At 43.2% G+C, this 15,489-nt stretch overlaps 44 non-coding genes across 44 annotated transcripts; all 44 read left to right on the top strand.

The window, feature by feature from the left end:
• Positions 1 to 99: 99 nt before the first annotated feature.
• Positions 100 to 218, top strand: LOC145883562 (5S ribosomal RNA). Its single transcript, XR_014395138.1, has one exon. It is a non-coding gene; the product is annotated as a 5S ribosomal RNA (ribosomal RNA).
• A 409-nt stretch (positions 219 to 627) lies between these two features.
• LOC145851389 (5S ribosomal RNA) lies at positions 628 to 746 on the top strand. Its single transcript, XR_014373240.1, has one exon. It is a non-coding gene; the product is annotated as a 5S ribosomal RNA (ribosomal RNA).
• A 139-nt stretch (positions 747 to 885) lies between these two features.
• Positions 886 to 1,004, top strand: LOC145887099 (5S ribosomal RNA). Its single transcript, XR_014398686.1, has one exon. It is a non-coding gene; the product is annotated as a 5S ribosomal RNA (ribosomal RNA).
• A 139-nt stretch (positions 1,005 to 1,143) lies between these two features.
• On the top strand, positions 1,144 to 1,262 carry LOC145883561 (5S ribosomal RNA). The gene has a single exon (XR_014395137.1). It is a non-coding gene; the product is annotated as a 5S ribosomal RNA (ribosomal RNA).
• A 409-nt stretch (positions 1,263 to 1,671) lies between these two features.
• LOC145886942 (5S ribosomal RNA) lies at positions 1,672 to 1,790 on the top strand. Its single transcript, XR_014398529.1, has one exon. It is a non-coding gene; the product is annotated as a 5S ribosomal RNA (ribosomal RNA).
• Positions 1,791 to 1,930: 140 nt separating this feature from the next.
• LOC145886813 (5S ribosomal RNA) lies at positions 1,931 to 2,049 on the top strand. Its single transcript, XR_014398399.1, has one exon. It is a non-coding gene; the product is annotated as a 5S ribosomal RNA (ribosomal RNA).
• Positions 2,050 to 2,188: 139 nt separating this feature from the next.
• LOC145883560 (5S ribosomal RNA) lies at positions 2,189 to 2,307 on the top strand. The gene has a single exon (XR_014395136.1). It is a non-coding gene; the product is annotated as a 5S ribosomal RNA (ribosomal RNA).
• A 409-nt stretch (positions 2,308 to 2,716) lies between these two features.
• Positions 2,717 to 2,835, top strand: LOC145886941 (5S ribosomal RNA). Its single transcript, XR_014398528.1, has one exon. It is a non-coding gene; the product is annotated as a 5S ribosomal RNA (ribosomal RNA).
• A 139-nt stretch (positions 2,836 to 2,974) lies between these two features.
• Positions 2,975 to 3,093, top strand: LOC145883559 (5S ribosomal RNA). Its single transcript, XR_014395135.1, has one exon. It is a non-coding gene; the product is annotated as a 5S ribosomal RNA (ribosomal RNA).
• Positions 3,094 to 3,502: 409 nt separating this feature from the next.
• On the top strand, positions 3,503 to 3,621 carry LOC145886940 (5S ribosomal RNA). The gene has a single exon (XR_014398527.1). It is a non-coding gene; the product is annotated as a 5S ribosomal RNA (ribosomal RNA).
• A 140-nt stretch (positions 3,622 to 3,761) lies between these two features.
• LOC145886812 (5S ribosomal RNA) lies at positions 3,762 to 3,880 on the top strand. Its single transcript, XR_014398398.1, has one exon. It is a non-coding gene; the product is annotated as a 5S ribosomal RNA (ribosomal RNA).
• A 409-nt stretch (positions 3,881 to 4,289) lies between these two features.
• LOC145887665 (5S ribosomal RNA) lies at positions 4,290 to 4,408 on the top strand. The gene has a single exon (XR_014399256.1). It is a non-coding gene; the product is annotated as a 5S ribosomal RNA (ribosomal RNA).
• Positions 4,409 to 4,548: 140 nt separating this feature from the next.
• Positions 4,549 to 4,667, top strand: LOC145886811 (5S ribosomal RNA). Its single transcript, XR_014398397.1, has one exon. It is a non-coding gene; the product is annotated as a 5S ribosomal RNA (ribosomal RNA).
• A 139-nt stretch (positions 4,668 to 4,806) lies between these two features.
• Positions 4,807 to 4,925, top strand: LOC145883558 (5S ribosomal RNA). The gene has a single exon (XR_014395134.1). It is a non-coding gene; the product is annotated as a 5S ribosomal RNA (ribosomal RNA).
• A 139-nt stretch (positions 4,926 to 5,064) lies between these two features.
• On the top strand, positions 5,065 to 5,183 carry LOC145887330 (5S ribosomal RNA). The gene has a single exon (XR_014398921.1). It is a non-coding gene; the product is annotated as a 5S ribosomal RNA (ribosomal RNA).
• Positions 5,184 to 5,592: 409 nt separating this feature from the next.
• On the top strand, positions 5,593 to 5,711 carry LOC145886939 (5S ribosomal RNA). Its single transcript, XR_014398526.1, has one exon. It is a non-coding gene; the product is annotated as a 5S ribosomal RNA (ribosomal RNA).
• Positions 5,712 to 5,850: 139 nt separating this feature from the next.
• On the top strand, positions 5,851 to 5,969 carry LOC145883557 (5S ribosomal RNA). The gene has a single exon (XR_014395133.1). It is a non-coding gene; the product is annotated as a 5S ribosomal RNA (ribosomal RNA).
• Positions 5,970 to 6,108: 139 nt separating this feature from the next.
• On the top strand, positions 6,109 to 6,227 carry LOC145883556 (5S ribosomal RNA). Its single transcript, XR_014395132.1, has one exon. It is a non-coding gene; the product is annotated as a 5S ribosomal RNA (ribosomal RNA).
• Positions 6,228 to 6,636: 409 nt separating this feature from the next.
• Positions 6,637 to 6,755, top strand: LOC145886938 (5S ribosomal RNA). Its single transcript, XR_014398525.1, has one exon. It is a non-coding gene; the product is annotated as a 5S ribosomal RNA (ribosomal RNA).
• A 140-nt stretch (positions 6,756 to 6,895) lies between these two features.
• LOC145886810 (5S ribosomal RNA) lies at positions 6,896 to 7,014 on the top strand. Its single transcript, XR_014398396.1, has one exon. It is a non-coding gene; the product is annotated as a 5S ribosomal RNA (ribosomal RNA).
• Positions 7,015 to 7,153: 139 nt separating this feature from the next.
• On the top strand, positions 7,154 to 7,272 carry LOC145883555 (5S ribosomal RNA). Its single transcript, XR_014395131.1, has one exon. It is a non-coding gene; the product is annotated as a 5S ribosomal RNA (ribosomal RNA).
• Positions 7,273 to 7,411: 139 nt separating this feature from the next.
• Positions 7,412 to 7,530, top strand: LOC145883553 (5S ribosomal RNA). The gene has a single exon (XR_014395129.1). It is a non-coding gene; the product is annotated as a 5S ribosomal RNA (ribosomal RNA).
• A 409-nt stretch (positions 7,531 to 7,939) lies between these two features.
• Positions 7,940 to 8,058, top strand: LOC145886809 (5S ribosomal RNA). Its single transcript, XR_014398395.1, has one exon. It is a non-coding gene; the product is annotated as a 5S ribosomal RNA (ribosomal RNA).
• A 139-nt stretch (positions 8,059 to 8,197) lies between these two features.
• On the top strand, positions 8,198 to 8,316 carry LOC145883552 (5S ribosomal RNA). The gene has a single exon (XR_014395128.1). It is a non-coding gene; the product is annotated as a 5S ribosomal RNA (ribosomal RNA).
• Positions 8,317 to 8,455: 139 nt separating this feature from the next.
• Positions 8,456 to 8,574, top strand: LOC145883551 (5S ribosomal RNA). The gene has a single exon (XR_014395127.1). It is a non-coding gene; the product is annotated as a 5S ribosomal RNA (ribosomal RNA).
• Positions 8,575 to 8,983: 409 nt separating this feature from the next.
• Positions 8,984 to 9,102, top strand: LOC145886936 (5S ribosomal RNA). The gene has a single exon (XR_014398523.1). It is a non-coding gene; the product is annotated as a 5S ribosomal RNA (ribosomal RNA).
• Positions 9,103 to 9,242: 140 nt separating this feature from the next.
• On the top strand, positions 9,243 to 9,361 carry LOC145886808 (5S ribosomal RNA). Its single transcript, XR_014398394.1, has one exon. It is a non-coding gene; the product is annotated as a 5S ribosomal RNA (ribosomal RNA).
• Positions 9,362 to 9,500: 139 nt separating this feature from the next.
• LOC145883550 (5S ribosomal RNA) lies at positions 9,501 to 9,619 on the top strand. The gene has a single exon (XR_014395126.1). It is a non-coding gene; the product is annotated as a 5S ribosomal RNA (ribosomal RNA).
• Positions 9,620 to 9,758: 139 nt separating this feature from the next.
• On the top strand, positions 9,759 to 9,877 carry LOC145883549 (5S ribosomal RNA). Its single transcript, XR_014395125.1, has one exon. It is a non-coding gene; the product is annotated as a 5S ribosomal RNA (ribosomal RNA).
• A 409-nt stretch (positions 9,878 to 10,286) lies between these two features.
• Positions 10,287 to 10,405, top strand: LOC145886807 (5S ribosomal RNA). Its single transcript, XR_014398393.1, has one exon. It is a non-coding gene; the product is annotated as a 5S ribosomal RNA (ribosomal RNA).
• Positions 10,406 to 10,814: 409 nt separating this feature from the next.
• LOC145886935 (5S ribosomal RNA) lies at positions 10,815 to 10,933 on the top strand. Its single transcript, XR_014398522.1, has one exon. It is a non-coding gene; the product is annotated as a 5S ribosomal RNA (ribosomal RNA).
• A 139-nt stretch (positions 10,934 to 11,072) lies between these two features.
• On the top strand, positions 11,073 to 11,191 carry LOC145883548 (5S ribosomal RNA). Its single transcript, XR_014395124.1, has one exon. It is a non-coding gene; the product is annotated as a 5S ribosomal RNA (ribosomal RNA).
• Positions 11,192 to 11,330: 139 nt separating this feature from the next.
• On the top strand, positions 11,331 to 11,449 carry LOC145883547 (5S ribosomal RNA). Its single transcript, XR_014395123.1, has one exon. It is a non-coding gene; the product is annotated as a 5S ribosomal RNA (ribosomal RNA).
• Positions 11,450 to 11,858: 409 nt separating this feature from the next.
• On the top strand, positions 11,859 to 11,977 carry LOC145886934 (5S ribosomal RNA). The gene has a single exon (XR_014398521.1). It is a non-coding gene; the product is annotated as a 5S ribosomal RNA (ribosomal RNA).
• Positions 11,978 to 12,117: 140 nt separating this feature from the next.
• On the top strand, positions 12,118 to 12,236 carry LOC145886806 (5S ribosomal RNA). Its single transcript, XR_014398392.1, has one exon. It is a non-coding gene; the product is annotated as a 5S ribosomal RNA (ribosomal RNA).
• Positions 12,237 to 12,375: 139 nt separating this feature from the next.
• LOC145883546 (5S ribosomal RNA) lies at positions 12,376 to 12,494 on the top strand. The gene has a single exon (XR_014395122.1). It is a non-coding gene; the product is annotated as a 5S ribosomal RNA (ribosomal RNA).
• A 139-nt stretch (positions 12,495 to 12,633) lies between these two features.
• LOC145883545 (5S ribosomal RNA) lies at positions 12,634 to 12,752 on the top strand. Its single transcript, XR_014395121.1, has one exon. It is a non-coding gene; the product is annotated as a 5S ribosomal RNA (ribosomal RNA).
• Positions 12,753 to 13,161: 409 nt separating this feature from the next.
• Positions 13,162 to 13,280, top strand: LOC145886933 (5S ribosomal RNA). Its single transcript, XR_014398520.1, has one exon. It is a non-coding gene; the product is annotated as a 5S ribosomal RNA (ribosomal RNA).
• A 139-nt stretch (positions 13,281 to 13,419) lies between these two features.
• Positions 13,420 to 13,538, top strand: LOC145883544 (5S ribosomal RNA). Its single transcript, XR_014395120.1, has one exon. It is a non-coding gene; the product is annotated as a 5S ribosomal RNA (ribosomal RNA).
• Positions 13,539 to 13,677: 139 nt separating this feature from the next.
• On the top strand, positions 13,678 to 13,796 carry LOC145883542 (5S ribosomal RNA). The gene has a single exon (XR_014395118.1). It is a non-coding gene; the product is annotated as a 5S ribosomal RNA (ribosomal RNA).
• A 409-nt stretch (positions 13,797 to 14,205) lies between these two features.
• LOC145887664 (5S ribosomal RNA) lies at positions 14,206 to 14,324 on the top strand. Its single transcript, XR_014399255.1, has one exon. It is a non-coding gene; the product is annotated as a 5S ribosomal RNA (ribosomal RNA).
• Positions 14,325 to 14,463: 139 nt separating this feature from the next.
• LOC145883541 (5S ribosomal RNA) lies at positions 14,464 to 14,582 on the top strand. Its single transcript, XR_014395117.1, has one exon. It is a non-coding gene; the product is annotated as a 5S ribosomal RNA (ribosomal RNA).
• Positions 14,583 to 14,722: 140 nt separating this feature from the next.
• Positions 14,723 to 14,841, top strand: LOC145886805 (5S ribosomal RNA). The gene has a single exon (XR_014398391.1). It is a non-coding gene; the product is annotated as a 5S ribosomal RNA (ribosomal RNA).
• A 139-nt stretch (positions 14,842 to 14,980) lies between these two features.
• Positions 14,981 to 15,099, top strand: LOC145883540 (5S ribosomal RNA). The gene has a single exon (XR_014395116.1). It is a non-coding gene; the product is annotated as a 5S ribosomal RNA (ribosomal RNA).
• Positions 15,100 to 15,489: the final 390 nt, after the last annotated feature.

The raw sequence follows: 15,489 nt of genomic DNA, 5'->3' as shown, positions 1-15,489 counted from the left end.
AACACTGCCTTGTAGTAAGCATTTAATGATGAATTGACTAAATGTCTGTTTTATCAGACTCACTTTGACTATATATGTTGTAGCAAGAGATTGATTCTCGCTTACGGCCATATCAGCCTGGGTACGCCCGATCTCGTCTGATCTCGGAAGCTAAGCAGGGTCGGGCCTGGTTAGTACTTGGATGGGAGACCGCCTGGGAATACCAGGTGCTGTAAGCATTTTGTCCACGAGGGTGTGCTCTTGCACTATTTCATCAGCAACACTGCCTTGTAGTAAGCATTTAATGATGAATTGACAAAATGCAGCTTCCTGCCTTTTTAATAGGATCAAATTTCCTTGTGTTTTCAATTAGCATCTGCCTTGTATTTATAAGACAAACAAGAATATTGTTGCTGAATGCAGCTTGTGTGTGCTTTATACTCCTTTGGCCTGTTCAAATGATGAAAGGAAATGAAGTTTGTATTTTATCCAACTACCTGTGCTAAAAAGTGATGGGAACAGTGTTTGTAATTTCTTCTACTTTTTCAGTGACACAAAGTTCAAGCTGCTTATCTAATTGGTGAAAATGCAATGTCTGTTTATCACACTCACTTTGACTATATATGTTGTAGCAAGAGATTGTTTATCGCTTACGGCCATACCAGCCTGGGTACGCCCGATCTCGTCTGATCTAGGAAGCTAAGCAGGGTCGGGCCTGGTTAGTACTTGGATGGGACACCGCCTGGGAATACCAGGTGCTGTAAGCATTTTGTCCACGAGGGTGTGCTCTTGCACTATTTCATCAGCAACACTGCCTTGTAGTAAGCGTTTAATGATGAATTGACTAAATGTCTGTTTTATCAGACTCACTTTGACTATATATGTTGTAGCAAGAGATTGATTCTCGCTTACGACCATATCAGCCTGGGTACGCCCGATCTCGTCTGATCTCGGAAGCTAAGCAGGGTCGGGCCTGGTTAGTACTTGGATGGGAGACCGCCTGGGAATACCAGGTGCTGTAAGCATTTTGTCCACGAGGGTGTGCTCTTGCACTATTTCATCAGCAACACTGCCTTGTAGTAAGCATTTAATGATGAATTGACTAAATGTCTGTTTTATCAGACTCACTTTGACTATATATGTTGTAGCAAGAGATTGATTCTCGCTTACGGCCATATCAGCCTGGGTACGCCCGATCTCGTCTGATCTCGGAAGCTAAGCAGGGTCGGGCCTGGTTAGTACTTGGATGGGAGACCGCCTGGGAATACCAGGTGCTGTAAGCATTTTGTCCACGAGGGTGTGCTCTTGCACTATTTCATCAGCAACACTGCCTTGTAGTAAGCATTTAATGATGAATTGACAAAATGCAGCTTCCTGCCTTTTTAATAGGATCAAATTTCCTTGTGTTTTCAATTAGCATCTGCCTTGTATTTATAAGACAAACAAGAATATTGTTGCTGAATGCAGCTTGTGTGTGCTTTATGCTCCTTTGGCCTGTTCAAATGATGAAAGGAAATAAAGTTTGTATTTTATCCAACTACCTGTGCTAAAAAGTGATGGGAACAGTGTTTGTAATTTCTTCTACTTTTTCAGTGACACAAAGTTCAAGCTGCTTATCTAATTGGTGAAAATGCAATGTCTGTTTATCACACTCACTTTGACTATATATGTTGTAGCAAGAGATTGTTTCTCGCTTACGGCCATACCAGCCTGGGTACGCCCGATCTCGTCTGATCTAGGAAGCTAAGCAGGGTCGGGCCTGGTTAGTACTTGGATGGGAGACCGCCTGGGAATACCAGGTGCTGTAAGCATTTTGTCCACGAGGGTGTGCTCTTGCACTATTTCATCAGCAACACTGCCTTGTAGTAAGCATTTAATGATGAATTGACTAAATGTCTGTTTTATCAGACTCAAATTTGACTATATATGTTGTAGCAAGAGATTGATTCTTGCTTACGGCCATATCAGCCTGGGTACGCCCGATCTCGTCTGATCTTGGAAGCTAAGCAGGGTCGGGCCTGGTTAGTACTTGGATGGGAGACCGCCTGGGAATACCAGGTGCTGTAAGCATTTTGTCCACGAGGGTGTGCTCTTGCACTATTTCATCAGCAACACTGCCTTGTAGTAAGCATTTAATGATGAATTGACTAAATGTCTGTTTTATCAGACTCACTTTGACTATATATGTTGTAGCAAGAGATTGATTCTCGCTTACGGCCATATCAGCCTGGGTACGCCCGATCTCGTCTGATCTCGGAAGCTAAGCAGGGTCGGGCCTGGTTAGTACTTGGATGGGAGACCGCCTGGGAATACCAGGTGCTGTAAGCATTTTGTCCACGAGGGTGTGCTCTTGCACTATTTCATCAGCAACACTGCCTTGTAGTAAGCATTTAATGATGAATTGACAAAATGCAGCTTCCTGCCTTTTTAATAGGATCAAATTTCCTTGTGTTTTCAATTAGCATCTGCCTTGTATTTATAAGACAAACAAGAATATTGTTGCTGAATGCAGCTTGTGTGTGCTTTATGCTCCTTTGGCCTGTTCAAATGATGAAAGGAAATGAAGTTTGTATTTTATCCAACTACCTGTGCTAAAAAGTGATGGGAACAGTGTTTGTAATTTCTTCTACTTTTTCAGTGACACAAAGTTCAAGCTGCTTATCTAATTGGTGAAAATGCAATGTCTGTTTATCACACTCACTTTGACTATATATGTTGTAGCAAGAGATTGTTTATCGCTTACGGCCATACCAGCCTGGGTACGCCCGATCTCGTCTGATCTAGGAAGCTAAGCAGGGTCGGGCCTGGTTAGTACTTGGATGGGAGACCGCCTGGGAATACCAGGTGCTGTAAGCATTTTGTCCACGAGGGTGTGCTCTTGCACTATTTCATCAGCAACACTGCCTTGTAGTAAGCGTTTAATGATGAATTGACTAAATGTCTGTTTTATCAGACTCACTTTGACTATATATGTTGTAGCAAGAGATTGATTCTCGCTTACGGCCATATCAGCCTGGGTACGCCCGATCTCGTCTGATCTCGGAAGCTAAGCAGGGTCGGGCCTGGTTAGTACTTGGATGGGAGACCGCCTGGGAATACCAGGTGCTGTAAGCATTTTGTCCACGAGGGTGTGCTCTTGCACTATTTCATCAGCAACACTGCCTTGTAGTAAGCATTTAATGATGAATTGACAAAATGCAGCTTCCTGCCTTTTTAATAGGATCAAATTTCCTTGTGTTTTCAATTAGCATCTGCCTTGTATTTATAAGACAAACAAGAATATTGTTGCTGAATGCAGCTTGTGTGTGCTTTATGCTCCTTTGCCCTGTTCAAATGATGAAAGGAAATAAAGTTTGTATTTTATCCAACTACCTGTGCTAAAAAGTGATGGGAACAGTGTTTGTAATTTCTTCTACTTTTTCAGTGACACAAAGTTCAAGCTGCTTATCTAATTGGTGAAAATGCAATGTCTGTTTATCACACTCACTTTGACTATATATGTTGTAGCAAGAGATTGTTTCTCGCTTACGGCCATACCAGCCTGGGTACGCCCGATCTCGTCTGATCTAGGAAGCTAAGCAGGGTCGGGCCTGGTTAGTACTTGGATGGGAGACCGCCTGGGAATACCAGGTGCTGTAAGCATTTTGTCCACGAGGGTGTGCTCTTGCACTATTTCATCAGCAACACTGCCTTGTAGTAAGCATTTAATGATGAATTGACTAAATGTCTGTTTTATCAGACTCAAATTTGACTATATATGTTGTAGCAAGAGATTGATTCTTGCTTACGGCCATATCAGCCTGGGTACGCCCGATCTCGTCTGATCTTGGAAGCTAAGCAGGGTCGGGCCTGGTTAGTACTTGGATGGGAGACCGCCTGGGAATACCAGGTGCTGTAAGCATTTTGTCCACGAGGGTGTGCTCTTGCACTATTTCATCAGCAACACTGCCTTGTAGTAAGCATTTAATGATGAATTGACAAAATGCAGCTTCCTGCCTTTTTAATAGGATCAAATTTCCTTGTGTTTTCAATTAGCATCTGCCTTGTATTTATAAGACAAACAAGAATATTGTTGCTGAATGCAGCTTGTGTGTGCTTTATGCTCCTTTGCCCTGTTCAAATGATGAAAGGAAATAAAGTTTGTATTTTATCCAACTACCTGTGCTAAAAAGTGATGGGAACAGTGTTTGTAATTTCTTCTACTTTTTCAGTGACACAAAGTTCAAGCTGCTTATCTAATTGGTGAAAATGCAATGTCTGTTTATCACACTCACTTTGACTATATATGTTGTAGCAAGAGATTGTTTCTCGCTTACGGCCATACCAGCCTGGGTACGCCCGATCTCGTTTGATCTAGGAAGCTAAGCAGGGTCGGGCCTGGTTAGTACTTGGATGGGAGACCGCCTGGGAATACCAGGTGCTGTAAGCATTTTGTCCACGAGGGTGTGCTCTTGCACTATTTCATCAGCAACACTGCCTTGTAGTAAGCATTTAATGATGAATTGACTAAATGTCTGTTTTATCAGACTCAAATTTGACTATATATGTTGTAGCAAGAGATTGATTCTTGCTTACGGCCATATCAGCCTGGGTACGCCCGATCTCGTCTGATCTTGGAAGCTAAGCAGGGTCGGGCCTGGTTAGTACTTGGATGGGAGACCGCCTGGGAATACCAGGTGCTGTAAGCATTTTGTCCACGAGGGTGTGCTCTTGCACTATTTCATCAGCAACACTGCCTTGTAGTAAGCATTTAATGATGAATTGACTAAATGTCTGTTTTATCAGACTCACTTTGACTATATATGTTGTAGCAAGAGATTGATTCTCGCTTACGGCCATATCAGCCTGGGTACGCCCGATCTCGTCTGATCTCGGAAGCTAAGCAGGGTCGGGCCTGGTTAGTACTTGGATGGGAGACCGCCTGGGAATACCAGGTGCTGTAAGCATTTTGTCCACGAGGGTGTGCTCTTGCACTATTTCATCAGCAACACTGCCTTGTAGTAAGCATTTAATGATGAATTGACTAAATCTCTGTTTTATCAGACTCACTTTGACTATATATGTTGTAGCAAGAGATTGATTCTCGCTTACGGCCATATCAGCCTGGGTACGCCCGATCTCGTCTGATCTCGGAAGCTAAGCAGGGTCGGGCCTGGTTAGTACTTGGATGGGAGACCGCCTGGGAATACCAGGTGCTATAAGCATTTTGTCCACGAGGGTGTGCTCTTGCACTATTTCATCAGCAACACTGCCTTGTAGTAAGCATTTAATGATGAATTGACAAAATGCAGCTTCCTGCCTTTTTAATAGGATCAAATTTCCTTGTGTTTTCAATTAGCATCTGCCTTGTATTTATAAGACAAACAAGAATATTGTTGCTGAATGCAGCTTGTGTGTGCTTTATGCTCCTTTGGCCTGTTCAAATGATGAAAGGAAATGAAGTTTGTATTTTATCCAACTACCTGTGCTAAAAAGTGATGGGAACAGTGTTTGTAATTTCTTCTACTTTTTCAGTGACACAAAGTTCAAGCTGCTTATCTAATTGGTGAAAATGCAATGTCTGTTTATCACACTCACTTTGACTATATATGTTGTAGCAAGAGATTGTTTATCGCTTACGGCCATACCAGCCTGGGTACGCCCGATCTCGTCTGATCTAGGAAGCTAAGCAGGGTCGGGCCTGGTTAGTACTTGGATGGGAGACCGCCTGGGAATACCAGGTGCTGTAAGCATTTTGTCCACGAGGGTGTGCTCTTGCACTATTTCATCAGCAACACTGCCTTGTAGTAAGCGTTTAATGATGAATTGACTAAATGTCTGTTTTATCAGACTCACTTTGACTATATATGTTGTAGCAAGAGATTGATTCTCGCTTACGGCCATATCAGCCTGGGTACGCCCGATCTCGTCTGATCTCGGAAGCTAAGCAGGGTCGGGCCTGGTTAGTACTTGGATGGGAGACCGCCTGGGAATACCAGGTGCTGTAAGCATTTTGTCCACGAGGGTGTGCTCTTGCACTATTTCATCAGCAACACTGCCTTGTAGTAAGCATTTAATGATGAATTGACTAAATGTCTGTTTTATCAGACTCACTTTGACTATATATGTTGTAGCAAGAGATTGATTCTCGCTTACGGCCATATCAGCCTGGGTACGCCCGATCTCGTCTGATCTCGGAAGCTAAGCAGGGTCGGGCCTGGTTAGTACTTGGATGGGAGACCGCCTGGGAATACCAGGTGCTGTAAGCACTTTGTCCACGAGGGTGTGCTCTTGCACTATTTCATCAGCAACACTGCCTTGTAGTAAGCATTTAATGATGAATTGACAAAATGCAGCTTCCTGCCTTTTTAATAGGATCAAATTTCCTTGTGTTTTCAATTAGCATCTGCCTTGTATTTATAAGACAAACAAGAATATTGTTGCTGAATGCAGCTTGTGTGTGCTTTATGCTCCTTTGGCCTGTTCAAATGATGAAAGGAAATAAAGTTTGTATTTTATCCAACTACCTGTGCTAAAAAGTGATGGGAACAGTGTTTGTAATTTCTTCTACTTTTTCAGTGACACAAAGTTCAAGCTGCTTATCTAATTGGTGAAAATGCAATGTCTGTTTATCACACTCACTTTGACTATATATGTTGTAGCAAGAGATTGTTTCTCGCTTACGGCCATACCAGCCTGGGTACGCCCGATCTCGTCTGATCTAGGAAGCTAAGCAGGGTCGGGCCTGGTTAGTACTTGGATGGGAGACCGCCTGGGAATACCAGGTGCTGTAAGCATTTTGTCCACGAGGGTGTGCTCTTGCACTATTTCATCAGCAACACTGCCTTGTAGTAAGCATTTAATGATGAATTGACTAAATGTCTGTTTTATCAGACTCAAATTTGACTATATATGTTGTAGCAAGAGATTGATTCTTGCTTACGGCCATATCAGCCTGGGTACGCCCGATCTCGTCTGATCTTGGAAGCTAAGCAGGGTCGGGCCTGGTTAGTACTTGGATGGGAGACCGCCTGGGAATACCAGGTGCTGTAAGCATTTTGTCCACGAGGGTGTGCTCTTGCACTATTTCATCAGCAACACTGCCTTGTAGTAAGCATTTAATGATGAATTGACTAAATGTCTGTTTTATCAGACTCACTTTGACTATATATGTTGTAGCAAGAGATTGATTCTCGCTTACGGCCATATCAGCCTGGGTACGCCCGATCTCGTCTGATCTCGGAAGCTAAGCAGGGTCGGGCCTGGTTAGTACTTGGATGGGAGACCGCCTGGGAATACCAGGTGCTGTAAGCATTTTGTCCACGAGGGTGTGCTCTTGCACTATTTCATCAGCAACACTGCCTTGTAGTAAGCATTTAATGATGAATTGACTAAATGTCTGTTTTATCAGACTCACTTTGACTATATATGTTGTAGCAAGAGATTGATTCTCGCTTACGGCCATATCAGCCTGGGTACGCCCGATCTCGTCTGATCTCGGAAGCTAAGCAGGGTCGGGCCTGGTTAGTACTTGGATGGGAGACCGCCTGGGAATACCAGGTGCTGTAAGCATTTTGTCCACGAGGGTGTGCTCTTGCACTATTTCATCAGCAACACTGCCTTGTAGTAAGCATTTAATGATGAATTGACAAAATGCAGCTTCCTGCCTTTTTAATAGGATCAAATTTCCTTGTGTTTTCAATTAGCATCTGCCTTGTATTTATAAGACAAACAAGAATATTGTTGCTGAATGCAGCTTGTGTGTGCTTTATGCTCCTTTGGCCTGTTCAAATGATGAAAGGAAATGAAGTTTGTATTTTATCCAACTACCTGTGCTAAAAAGTGATGGGAACAGTGTTTGTAATTTCTTCTACTTTTTCAGTGACACAAAGTTCAAGCTGCTTATCTAATTGGTGAAAATGCAATGTCTGTTTATCACACTCACTTTGACTATATATGTTGTAGCAAGAGATTGATTCTTGCTTACGGCCATATCAGCCTGGGTACGCCCGATCTCGTCTGATCTTGGAAGCTAAGCAGGGTCGGGCCTGGTTAGTACTTGGATGGGAGACCGCCTGGGAATACCAGGTGCTGTAAGCATTTTGTCCACGAGGGTGTGCTCTTGCACTATTTCATCAGCAACACTGCCTTGTAGTAAGCGTTTAATGATGAATTGACTAAATGTCTGTTTTATCAGACTCACTTTGACTATATATGTTGTAGCAAGAGATTGATTCTCGCTTACGGCCATATCAGCCTGGGTACGCCCGATCTCGTCTGATCTCGGAAGCTAAGCAGGGTCGGGCCTGGTTAGTACTTGGATGGGAGACCGCCTGGGAATACCAGGTGCTGTAAGCATTTTGTCCACGAGGGTGTGCTCTTGCACTATTTCATCAGCAACACTGCCTTGTAGTAAGCATTTAATGATGAATTGACTAAATGTCTGTTTTATCAGACTCACTTTGACTATATATGTTGTAGCAAGAGATTGATTCTCGCTTACGGCCATATCAGCCTGGGTACGCCCGATCTCGTCTGATCTCGGAAGCTAAGCAGGGTCGGGCCTGGTTAGTACTTGGATGGGAGACCGCCTGGGAATACCAGGTGCTGTAAGCACTTTGTCCACGAGGGTGTGCTCTTGCACTATTTCATCAGCAACACTGCCTTGTAGTAAGCATTTAATGATGAATTGACAAAATGCAGCTTCCTGCCTTTTTAATAGGATCAAATTTCCTTGTGTTTTCAATTAGCATCTGCCTTGTATTTATAAGACAAACAAGAATATTGTTGCTGAATGCAGCTTGTGTGTGCTTTATGCTCCTTTGGCCTGTTCAAATGATGAAAGGAAATAAAGTTTGTATTTTATCCAACTACCTGTGCTAAAAAGTGATGGGAACAGTGTTTGTAATTTCTTCTACTTTTTCAGTGACACAAAGTTCAAGCTGCTTATCTAATTGGTGAAAATGCAATGTCTGTTTATCACACTCACTTTGACTATATATGTTGTAGCAAGAGATTGTTTCTCGCTTACGGCCATACCAGCCTGGGTACGCCCGATCTCGTCTGATCTAGGAAGCTAAGCAGGGTCGGGCCTGGTTAGTACTTGGATGGGAGACCGCCTGGGAATACCAGGTGCTGTAAGCATTTTGTCCACGAGGGTGTGCTCTTGCACTATTTCATCAGCAACACTGCCTTGTAGTAAGCATTTAATGATGAATTGACTAAATGTCTGTTTTATCAGACTCAAATTTGACTATATATGTTGTAGCAAGAGATTGATTCTTGCTTACGGCCATATCAGCCTGGGTACGCCCGATCTCGTCTGATCTTGGAAGCTAAGCAGGGTCGGGCCTGGTTAGTACTTGGATGGGAGACCGCCTGGGAATACCAGGTGCTGTAAGCATTTTGTCCACGAGGGTGTGCTCTTGCACTATTTCATCAGCAACACTGCCTTGTAGTAAGCATTTAATGATGAATTGACTAAATGTCTGTTTTATCAGACTCACTTTGACTATATATGTTGTAGCAAGAGATTGATTCTCGCTTACGGCCATATCAGCCTGGGTACGCCCGATCTCGTCTGATCTCGGAAGCTAAGCAGGGTCGGGCCTGGTTAGTACTTGGATGGGAGACCGCCTGGGAATACCAGGTGCTGTAAGCATTTTGTCCACGAGGGTGTGCTCTTGCACTATTTCATCAGCAACACTGCCTTGTAGTAAGCATTTAATGATGAATTGACTAAATGTCTGTTTTATCAGACTCACTTTGACTATATATGTTGTAGCAAGAGATTGATTCTCGCTTACGGCCATATCAGCCTGGGTACGCCCGATCTCGTCTGATCTCGGAAGCTAAGCAGGGTCGGGCCTGGTTAGTACTTGGATGGGAGACCGCCTGGGAATACCAGGTGCTGTAAGCATTTTGTCCACGAGGGTGTGCTCTTGCACTATTTCATCAGCAACACTGCCTTGTAGTAAGCATTTAATGATGAATTGACAAAATGCAGCTTCCTGCCTTTTTAATAGGATCAAATTTCCTTGTGTTTTCAATTAGCATCTGCCTTGTATTTATAAGACAAACAAGAATATTGTTGCTGAATGCAGCTTGTGTGTGCTTTATGCTCCTTTGGCCTGTTCAAATGATGAAAGGAAATGAAGTTTGTATTTTATCCAACTACCTGTGCTAAAAAGTGATGGGAACAGTGTTTGTAATTTCTTCTACTTTTTCAGTGACACAAAGTTCAAGCTGCTTATCTAATTGGTGAAAATGCAATGTCTGTTTATCACACTCACTTTGACTATATATGTTGTAGCAAGAGATTGATTCTTGCTTACGGCCATATCAGCCTGGGTACGCCCGATCTCGTCTGATCTTGGAAGCTAAGCAGGGTCGGGCCTGGTTAGTACTTGGATGGGAGACCGCCTGGGAATACCAGGTGCTGTAAGCATTTTGTCCACGAGGGTGTGCTCTTGCACTATTTCATCAGCAACACTGCCTTGTAGTAAGCATTTAATGATGAATTGACTAAATGTAGCTTCCTGCCTTTTTAATAGGATCAAATTTCCTTGTGTTTTCAATTAGCATCTGCCTTGTATTTATAAGACAAACAAGAATATTGTTGCTGAATGCAGCTTGTGTGTGCTTTATGCTCCTTTGGCCTGTTCAAATGATGAAAGGAAATGAAGTTTGTATTTTATCCAACTACCTGTGCTAAAAAGTGATGGGAACAGTGTTTGTAATTTCTTCTACTTTTTCAGTGACACAAAGTTCAAGCTGCTTATCTAATTGGTGAAAATGCAATGTCTGTTTATCACACTCACTTTGACTATATATGTTGTAGCAAGAGATTGTTTATCGCTTACGGCCATACCAGCCTGGGTACGCCCGATCTCGTCTGATCTAGGAAGCTAAGCAGGGTCGGGCCTGGTTAGTACTTGGATGGGAGACCGCCTGGGAATACCAGGTGCTGTAAGCATTTTGTCCACGAGGGTGTGCTCTTGCACTATTTCATCAGCAACACTGCCTTGTAGTAAGCGTTTAATGATGAATTGACTAAATGTCTGTTTTATCAGACTCACTTTGACTATATATGTTGTAGCAAGAGATTGATTCTCGCTTACGGCCATATCAGCCTGGGTACGCCCGATCTCGTCTGATCTCGGAAGCTAAGCAGGGTCGGGCCTGGTTAGTACTTGGATGGGAGACCGCCTGGGAATACCAGGTGCTGTAAGCATTTTGTCCACGAGGGTGTGCTCTTGCACTATTTCATCAGCAACACTGCCTTGTAGTAAGCATTTAATGATGAATTGACTAAATGTCTGTTTTATCAGACTCACTTTGACTATATATGTTGTAGCAAGAGATTGATTCTCGCTTACGGCCATATCAGCCTGGGTACGCCCGATCTCGTCTGATCTCGGAAGCTAAGCAGGGTCGGGCCTGGTTAGTACTTGGATGGGAGACCGCCTGGGAATACCAGGTGCTGTAAGCACTTTGTCCACGAGGGTGTGCTCTTGCACTATTTCATCAGCAACACTGCCTTGTAGTAAGCATTTAATGATGAATTGACAAAATGCAGCTTCCTGCCTTTTTAATAGGATCAAATTTCCTTGTGTTTTCAATTAGCATCTGCCTTGTATTTATAAGACAAACAAGAATATTGTTGCTGAATGCAGCTTGTGTGTGCTTTATGCTCCTTTGGCCTGTTCAAATGATGAAAGGAAATAAAGTTTGTATTTTATCCAACTACCTGTGCTAAAAAGTGATGGGAACAGTGTTTGTAATTTCTTCTACTTTTTCAGTGACACAAAGTTCAAGCTGCTTATCTAATTGGTGAAAATGCAATGTCTGTTTATCACACTCACTTTGACTATATATGTTGTAGCAAGAGATTGTTTCTCGCTTACGGCCATACCAGCCTGGGTACGCCCGATCTCGTCTGATCTAGGAAGCTAAGCAGGGTCGGGCCTGGTTAGTACTTGGATGGGAGACCGCCTGGGAATACCAGGTGCTGTAAGCATTTTGTCCACGAGGGTGTGCTCTTGCACTATTTCATCAGCAACACTGCCTTGTAGTAAGCATTTAATGATGAATTGACTAAATGTCTGTTTTATCAGACTCAAATTTGACTATATATGTTGTAGCAAGAGATTGATTCTTGCTTACGGCCATATCAGCCTGGGTACGCCCGATCTCGTCTGATCTTGGAAGCTAAGCAGGGTCGGGCCTGGTTAGTACTTGGATGGGAGACCGCCTGGGAATACCAGGTGCTGTAAGCATTTTGTCCACGAGGGTGTGCTCTTGCACTATTTCATCAGCAACACTGCCTTGTAGTAAGCATTTAATGATGAATTGACTAAATGTCTGTTTTATCAGACTCACTTTGACTATATATGTTGTAGCAAGAGATTGATTCTCGCTTACGGCCATATCAGCCTGGGTACGCCCGATCTCGTCTGATCTCGGAAGCTAAGCAGGGTCGGGCCTGGTTAGTACTTGGATGGGAGACCGCCTGGGAATACCAGGTGCTGTAAGCATTTTGTCCACGAGGGTGTGCTCTTGCACTATTTCATCAGCAACACTGCCTTGTAGTAAGCATTTAATGATGAATTGACTAAATGTCTGTTTTATCAGACTCACTTTGACTATATATGTTGTAGCAAGAGATTGATTCTCGCTTACGGCCATATCAGCCTGGGTACGCCCGATCTCGTCTGATCTCGGAAGCTAAGCAGGGTCGGGCCTGGTTAGTACTTGGATGGGAGACCGCCTGGGAATACCAGGTGCTGTAAGCATTTTGTCCACGAGGGTGTGCTCTTGCACTATTTCATCAGCAACACTGCCTTGTAGTAAGCATTTAATGATGAATTGACAAAATGCAGCTTCCTGCCTTTTTAATAGGATCAAATTTCCTTGTGTTTTCAATTAGCATCTGCCTTGTATTTATAAGACAAACAAGAATATTGTTGCTGAATGCAGCTTGTGTGTGCTTTATGCTCCTTTGGCCTGTTCAAATGATGAAAGGAAATGAAGTTTGTATTTTATCCAACTACCTGTGCTAAAAAGTGATGGGAACAGTGTTTGTAATTTCTTCTACTTTTTCAGTGACACAAAGTTCAAGCTGCTTATCTAATTGGTGAAAATGCAATGTCTGTTTATCACACTCACTTTGACTATATATGTTGTAGCAAGAGATTGTTTATCGCTTACGGCCATACCAGCCTGGGTACGCCCGATCTCGTCTGATCTAGGAAGCTAAGCAGGGTCGGGCCTGGTTAGTACTTGGATGGGAGACCGCCTGGGAATACCAGGTGCTGTAAGCATTTTGTCCACGAGGGTGTGCTCTTGCACTATTTCATCAGCAACACTGCCTTGTAGTAAGCGTTTAATGATGAATTGACTAAATGTCTGTTTTATCAGACTCACTTTGACTATATATGTTGTAGCAAGAGATTGATTCTCGCTTACGGCCATATCAGCCTGGGTACGCCCGATCTCGTCTGATCTCGGAAGCTAAGCAGGGTCGGGCCTGGTTAGTACTTGGATGGGAGACCGCCTGGGAATACCAGGTGCTGTAAGCATTTTGTCCACGAGGGTGTGCTCTTGCACTATTTCATCAGCAACACTGCCTTGTAGTAAGCATTTAATGATGAATTGACTAAATGTCTGTTTTATCAGACTCACTTTGACTATATATGTTGTAGCAAGAGATTGATTCTTGCTTACGGCCATATCAGCCTGGGTACGCCCGATCTCGTCTGATCTCGGAAGCTAAGCAGGGTCGGGCCTGGTTAGTACTTGGATGGGAGACCGCCTGGGAATACCAGGTGCTGTAAGCATTTTGTCCACGAGGGTGTGCTCTTGCACTATTTCATCAGCAACACTGCCTTGTAGTAAGCATTTAATGATGAATTGACAAAATGCAGCTTCCTGCCTTTTTAATAGGATCAAATTTCCTTGTGTTTTCAATTAGCATCTGCCTTGTATTTATAAGACAAACAAGAATATTGTTGCTGAATGCAGCTTGTGTGTGCTTTATGCTCCTTTGGCCTGTTCAAATGATGAAAGGAAATAAAGTTTGTATTTTATCCAACTACCTGTGCTAAAAAGTGATGGGAACAGTGTTTGTAATTTCTTCTACTTTTTCAGTGACACAAAGTTCAAGCTGCTTATCTAATTGGTGAAAATGCAATGTCTGTTTATCACACTCACTTTGACTATATATGTTGTAGCAAGAGATTGTTTCTCGCTTACGGCCATACCAGCCTGGGTACGCCCGATCTCGTTTGATCTAGGAAGCTAAGCAGGGTCGGGCCTGGTTAGTACTTGGATGGGAGACCGCCTGGGAATACCAGGTGCTGTAAGCATTTTGTCCACGAGGGTGTGCTCTTGCACTATTTCATCAGCAACACTGCCTTGTAGTAAGCGTTTAATGATGAATTGACTAAATGTCTGTTTTATCAGACTCACTTTGACTATATATGTTGTAGCAAGAGATTGATTCTCGCTTACGGCCATATCAGCCTGGGTACGCCCGATCTCGTCTGATCTCGGAAGCTAAGCAGGGTCGGGCCTGGTTAGTACTTGGATGGGAGACCGCCTGGGAATACCAGGTGCTGTAAGCATTTTGTCCACGAGGGTGTGCTCTTGCACTATTTCATCAGCAACACTGCCTTGTAGTAAGCATTTAATGATGAATTGACTAAATGTCTGTTTTATCAGACTCAAATTTGACTATATATGTTGTAGCAAGAGATTGATTCTTGCTTACGGCCATATCAGCCTGGGTACGCCCGATCTCGTCTGATCTTGGAAGCTAAGCAGGGTCGGGCCTGGTTAGTACTTGGATGGGAGACCGCCTGGGAATACCAGGTGCTGTAAGCATTTTGTCCACGAGGGTGTGCTCTTGCACTATTTCATCAGCAACACTGCCTTGTAGTAAGCATTTAATGATGAATTGACTAAATGTCTGTTTTATCAGACTCACTTTGACTATATATGTTGTAGCAAGAGATTGATTCTCGCTTACGGCCATATCAGCCTGGGTACGCCCGATCTCGTCTGATCTCGGAAGCTAAGCAGGGTCGGGCCTGGTTAGTACTTGGATGGGAGACCGCCTGGGAATACCAGGTGCTGTAAGCATTTTGTCCACGAGGGTGTGCTCTTGCACTATTTCATCAGCAACACTGCCTTGTAGTAAGCATTTAATGATGAATTGACAAAATGCAGCTTCCTGCCTTTTTAATAGGATCAAATTTCCTTGTGTTTTCAATTAGCATCTGCCTTGTATTTATAAGACAAACAAGAATATTGTTGCTGAATGCAGCTTGTGTGTGCTTTATGCTCCTTTGGCCTGTTCAAATGATGAAAGGAAATGAAGTTTGTATTTTATCCAACTACCTGTGCTAAAAAGTGATGGGAACAGTGTTTGTAATTTCTTCTACTTTTTCAGTGACACAAAGTTCAAGCTGCTTATCTAATTGGTGAAAATGCAATGTCTGTTTATCACACTCACTTTGACTATATATGTTG

This window comes from Salmo salar, chromosome 08, assembly GCF_965601325.2.
Source record: "Salmo salar chromosome 08, fSalSal1, whole genome shotgun sequence".
Classification (NCBI taxonomy): Eukaryota; Metazoa; Chordata; class Actinopteri; order Salmoniformes; family Salmonidae; genus Salmo; species Salmo salar.
This window is presented reverse-complemented; position numbering and strand designations above follow the sequence as displayed.